The sequence below is a fragment of the Lathyrus oleraceus genome, chromosome 5 (genome assembly GCF_024323335.1).
Source record: "Lathyrus oleraceus cultivar Zhongwan6 chromosome 5, CAAS_Psat_ZW6_1.0, whole genome shotgun sequence".
NCBI lineage: Eukaryota > Viridiplantae > Streptophyta > Magnoliopsida > Fabales > Fabaceae > Lathyrus > Lathyrus oleraceus.
The window spans coordinates 602219805-602226549 of record NC_066583.1 but is presented as its reverse complement, the minus strand read 5'-3'; the positions used below and the strand labels follow the sequence as shown (position 1 = coordinate 602226549).

Here is a 6745-nt window from a genome sequence, read left to right as displayed (position 1 = left end):
ATCACCCACTTACTGATGGAGTTATACTAGTCTTTGCTCATGGACAACATTTGATTTTTGGCAGACCTCTTGGTTGTGCCACCGTAGGAACGACCGACTGCGTCAGGTTATTTGGTGTATTCTTGCAATTACGGGTGTGATGTCCATAACATCCATAACTGGAGGAAATAATGTGAAGATCTTCATACTGCACATTGTACCAGTGGCCATTAACATTGACCTTTCCGACAAACGACAAGGTAAGATCAATCTTCACGCAAATTCTCGCAAACCTTCCCCTCTCTATATCCAGGGTGTTAATATCTATCTACCTTAACTGAAGTACCCACAACATATGTCAAAGTAAGACGAACACTTTGATCATAATACAATAAGTTAAGTCTTGGAAATCAAATCCAAACTAGAGTTTTCTCCACCTTTGCGAGAGGATATGTGCAAACTATAGTCCATCGAGCCACTGCCAAATAATAGTCAAACAACATCCACAGGCTCCTGACACAATTTTCTTCCTATCTGTGAGAAGTTCACATTTGACCATAAAGAAACCATTGTCAACATCCATGATATCAAAATCTCTGATAAGTTTCCACATCTTCTTTAACCCATCCTTCATCAAATGATAACCCATATTCTTCCCAAAGAGTTTTATGACTAGCGTCTCCGTTCAAAGATTGTATAATTTCTGAAAAAACTTCTCATCCATCGTGACCTTTAGCAGCAATCGGTTTCCTCCTTCAAGACAGACTTTCATAAGTTCATTTTCAACCAGGTACACTTTCTACGTCACAGTGGTGACTCCTTGGCCTTCAGTGACAATATCCCATAACGCGGTCTAGAAGGCTTAGATGAACCTTCATCCGATGGTTTTGTCGGCGGCGGCGGCATTGATGCGGCGAAAACAAAGGTTTTCATATCTATGTATCCATTAACAATCTTATTAGGTGCTGATAGTCTTTAGTTTGGTCAATTTACACATAATTTTATTCGAGCTTTAAACGAGCCCTCACTAGTAGATAATAGAATTGGTTATCTTTAATTAATCGGTTGGAAAGCTCAATACAAAGATCTAAAACAAAACAATTAAATAATTGTGCCTCAACATTACAGTTTATTAATTCTTTCACGGTTTCACATATAAGCAATGGAAGCTTCGTTGTTTTCTTCTCATGAACGTGCAACTGCACATTGACTTTCCACAACTTTTACGGACTCTTCAAGGACTTCAATTCTATTTTCCTAAAAAAGAAAATACTACTTCAATTCAACTACATTTGGTTATCATCACATGAGAAACGACTCCTCTTATGCTTCTTTCCTCGAAACTATGTTATAGTAATGCCAACATAACAGTTCAACTACTTTTACGGTTTTTCTTGTAAAGAGTAAAGCCTCCTTTTAGTATTAAAACAACTTGGAGACGGCCACTTTTTGAAATAGAAGAAAAGAAAATTTAATTAACCATTAGGTCCCTAATAATACTTGGCTCTTGTAATAAAAAAAAGTCTTAAACAAATTAATTTTTAATAAACTATTATTTTTTATTTTTTATTCTTTAGTGTTTAACAAAGTCAGTAATAACACCAAATTTACTTTTCTAATGATTAAAATTAAACAAAAAATGAGTTTATTGTCAAGAATTAAAATGAATCATCACTCTTTTTCATATGTATGAACTAAATTTGATACCTCAAAGTTTAGTGGCATACAGGATAAATCACTATGTAAATAGTTCACCGTGGACCATTTCTAATAACCATTAGATCTTGTAAGATATCAATTTTTATAGTGTACCTCTTCTCACTCAATTTTTTTTCCTTTTTCTTTCTATTCTTACCCATCTTCATTTTTTTTAGAAAATCAGTTTGGATCAAAATTCTCTTAGAATAATATATATATATTTTATATATATATATATATATATATATATATATATATATATATATATATATATATATATATATATATATATATATATATATATATAGATAGAGAGAGAGAGAGAGAGAGAGAGAGAGAGAGAGAGAGAGAGAGAGAGAGAGAGAGAGAGAGAGAGAGAGAGAGAGAGAGAGAGAGAGAGAGAGAGAGAGAGAGAGAGAGAGAGAGAGAGAGAGAGAGAGAGAGAGAGAGAGAGAGAGAGAGAGAGGGAGGAATCTTTTCTTTTGTAAATAATTTCCCCTTTGCATATATCTTTAAATAAATAAATAATACAATCACAAACATACCTTTAACAAACCCTTAACCTTAGAACTATAAGAGATTTCCGTTTGAGTATAACAGATGTGAGGGGTGTTAATACTTTTCCCTCATATAATGGACTCCTGAACCAATATTTGGTTGCGATGACCATATTATTTTTTTTTGTCTTAGGAGTTTATCATTATTTTCTCTTTCCTTAGGAATAAATAAAATTCGGTGGCGACTCTATTAGTCATCCGCGAGCATGCGATGCGCTTGCGAAGTTGTATTTTTTTCAAGATGCGACAGATGACGATTCTGCTGGGGAATATTCCCTAAAGAGAGACAAGAATACCCTTTAGTTCTAGGGTTGTTTGATTTGTTTGTTTGCTTTATTTTTGTTTTTGTTTTTTGTTTTTTTGTTTTATTTATTATATTTCTTTATTATATCATATTTTTATCTTTAACATCATGGGTTTTCATTTTCGTTTGAGAATAAATTTTATACCCGAACTCTAACTCCTACATCATACTTCCACCATTAGGTCATTCTCACACCACCTTTACCAACGCAATTTCTCTGCCTCTCAAATGCTTCACTTTGCGATCACCTACTCTCAAGTTCTCTCTAACTTGCACATCGTACACTTGAATCATATGATACAGATCAGGAATATACTTCCTCAACTGAGACATGAAAGACATCATGAAGATTTGAAAGAAATGGCGGTAATGCATCTCTATAGACCACCTCTCTCACTCTCTGTAGACCATCTCTCTCACTCTCTTGAGGATCTAATACAGACCAATGAAACGCGACTCGAGCTTTCGAGACTTAAAGGCTCGACCAACACCAGTTACCATAGTAACTCGTAAAAAACACATTATCTCCATTTTAAAAATCAAGTTTTTCCTCCTCTTATCATGGTAACTCTTCTGACGACTCCATGAAGCTTTCATCTTCTCTTGAATCATTTTGATCTTTTCAGAGGTCTGCTGAACAATCTCAGAACCGAGCACAATACGTTCGCCTAATTTTTTTTTGTTGAGGTGAATGGGGATTCGAGTGCAATGGGGGATGTGCTTTTGAAGGGTGGTAGTGGTAGTCCGAGGATGTGTTGGTGTCGACTAATGGAGCTAGATGGGGAGGTGGTTATGCATCATGCTTATCGTAAATCAAATATGTGTGCGGATGCGCTAGCAAACCTTGGATGTGATATGTAAACAACAAGCGTTGTTTATGAGAATTGTCCGTTATACTTGAGTCATTTGTTTTAAGCTGATTTGTTGGGGATTAATACCCCTCATGTAATTGCTTATTAGTTTTTTTTTCTCGGAGTTAGACCCTCATTGTAATTAAAAATAAAATGTCAAAATTTTTTTTTTTAATTTATAAAAGAAAAATTGACATAACTTATATCATATTAAAAAAAACTCCATGAAAATCATTTGTAAAGATATAAGAAAAAAAAAACATTTTTTTCTTAAACCTATAAAAAAAAACCCTAAGTCCTAATCAAGGTATAGTTTAAGGTGTAGAGGTGACTTAGGTCTTGCACTATACACAAACTTATTTATGCCATTAAATGAACTAATCACACCATCTTCCTCTTCTGTCTCCTAAACATGTTACAGCCTGCCACTCTCTTCATCGCCTTCCATCACCATCTCTTTTAAAAGACCAAGCAAAAACAAAAAGATATATAACTGATATTATTAAGTAATGAATTAATGTACTTCTACAACACACACAAGAAGACACTTAATTCTATGAAATAAACCCCTAATAAGAAAACTAGGGCAAAAATATATGTATAGTTCTGCAAATTTTCAAAATCCATTATACATGTTCTAGATTCATAAAAACGATTTCAATTCAGTTTTCTTCTGACAGTATATTTAAATCCTGACATGAATTATATTTCAATCAGTTACAATTTCCACTGCATTTGTTTGTTGTATTTCTTCTTGTTCTTCATAAATAATTTAGTTAACACTTGTTTACTATAGAATTTAGATCCCAAGTCTCATTTCCAATCTCAAAATCCCACAATGGAGGCTCTATTAATTGCACCTTGCTCATAGATCCATTCACAAACCTCTTTAATCTCTCTCGCCTACTTTGGTCGCTCCAAATTGAAACAATAACTGTGGATTCTACAGAAAAGCAATTATCAAACAAAATAAACTGATCATAAGTTTATTTATGTTAATTTCCTTTGCAAAAAATTATTAAGATTAAAGAATAGATCCATATATGTATATACCTCTGCATGCACAACATGAATAACCGAATCTCCAGCCAGTGAAGAATTTGCAGAGATGACCTCCACGTGATCTTCATGCAGTATTCTCATAATTTCACAGAAAATGAACTGTTCGTCAACCCCACATGTTACAATAACTTGTAGAGAAGAACCATTTTCATGAATCTCTATTTTTGGTGATTTTATGCTTCCTTTTGCTCCGGAAGAACTCGAACAGCCACTACGTGATCTGTTGTTTCTTATTAAACTTTCTTTCCACTCCTTTGCCAATTTCAAATTTGTCTTTAAGCTCTTAATGTAGTTTATAGCATTGTCTATTTGATCAGGTAATGGTAAAGCTTCCTGCATGAAATGAAAAATAACAACAAATTATATAGTATAATACATTATGAATGTTTAGAAGAAGAGATGATGGATGCACCTTGGGATTATAGTTAGGAAGAAGAGAGTTGAGTTTGGAACAGAGAGTCTTCATCTTATTTCTCCTATTTTTCTCTATAATCTTTCTTTCGACTTTTGTTGAAGAACAAGGTTGAAATCCTGGTTGATAATGATCCATTTAACCCTAAATTTTTCTTAGTTAGAATAATGATGAGAAAGTTAAGTGAGTTGTTTATGTATTTATATATAGTTAAGAATTATGATATGATATGATATAGTTAGTGATTAATACAATGTGAGGGCAACACAAACACGTCACCTTTTGGCATCACATATACATACCTTGATTTTGTTTTTGTTCTTTTTGCACAATTTCGTCACTTTATTTATTCCTCGCAAAAATATTCTTAAACCGCGTTATTTCAATTTCAATCGCAATAATAATAATAATAATAATGCTTTCATTATTGTTGTCCTAATTTCAAGATGTGATTCATTTATCAAATAATGCGTCCACCTTATTCTTCCGTTATACTGATATTGATATTGCGACTTCCTATTGGCAGTCAATGTGAGGATGGGAATTAAAATTTCAACAGAAAAGTCTATGCATGTTTCATTTGATTTATGTTGAAAAATTAAAAAGAAAAATTGATTCAAGTTTATTCAATTTAATGTAGTTTACTTTTAAGCGATTATTAAATATCTAAATCTACAAATTATTTTGTTTTCAAATTAAAAATAATAGGTTTAGTAAAATAGTAAAAAATTTATCAATTAAGTTTCATTTGATTTTGAATCAATTTAGATGAAAACACATCTGCATAATTCTACTTAATCTTGAGGATATCAAGAGCACAGAACAAATCGAAGAGTTGTTTGATTTAAATGTTTATATTCTACGTTGCCGCCAGGATTCTATCTAACACAAAAGAAAATAAGATTTTTTTTTTGTTTTCAACAACAACAATAGAATTTTTTATATTTTTAATTATAAATCAAGTAAAAAAAAGTCTAATTGCAATTTTAGTCTTCCTATTTTTTTAAAAAGAATTTGATCCTTCTATTTTAAAAATCATAATTTTATAAATTTTAGATTGGATTTTGATTCCTATTTAAAAATAAAATCCTACATAAATTTTAATATATATATATATATATATATATATATATATATATATATATATATATATATATATATATATATATATATATATATATATATATATATATATATATACTAAAACACGTACCATTTTTCTGTAACAATAATGCATATTATGTTAAAAAAACTTATATAGACATATTTAAAAATAAAAAGTAAAAACATTTCTCTATATTTTCTTTTATGCATGTCTTCGTATTGTATGCCAAATCTTAAGTGCACTGCAGTCAGAAATTCAAAAAAAATGCATACAATTTGGACCATTGTATTGTACTGCTTGAACCCTGCCACTCTATCATGTCGTTGTCATGACTATAGAAGGATCCATCCCACACGCAACCTTACACTTTTTCTTAGGGGTGGACAAACGGTCGGTCATGGCCGGTGACCGATGAAAATTGTCTATCCGACTAAAACCGCCTTTGCAAAATCTACGTCCATTTCCCTTCGCTCATGTCGGTTTGTTTTGGATTCTTTATTGGGTAGTCTACAGCCAGAGAAGAAGACATATAAATAAAGTTGAGAAAGTATAACAATCCTAACATAACAGATCTGTTGATCCAAAATGGTGAGAGGCAATTATGTTGATCTAGTGAGACATAAGAATAGAAATACTAAGGATTTTTATTTCCAGAAGCAACCTTGCATGGAAGGGGAGCTCTTGTATGACTTGAAATAACAGAATAGAAAATTAAAACAAGAGTGCAAATATGTTATGTTTAATGGAGACGGTAGAAGATGAAAATGTACAGTTAAA

The 6745-nt window shown here is 31.9% G+C and overlaps 1 pseudogene; it reads right to left on the bottom strand.

The window, feature by feature from the left end:
- Positions 1-3863: 3863 nt before the first annotated feature.
- Positions 3864-5144, bottom strand: LOC127083426 (transcription factor bHLH162-like; annotated as a pseudogene).
- Positions 5145-6745: the final 1601 nt, after the last annotated feature.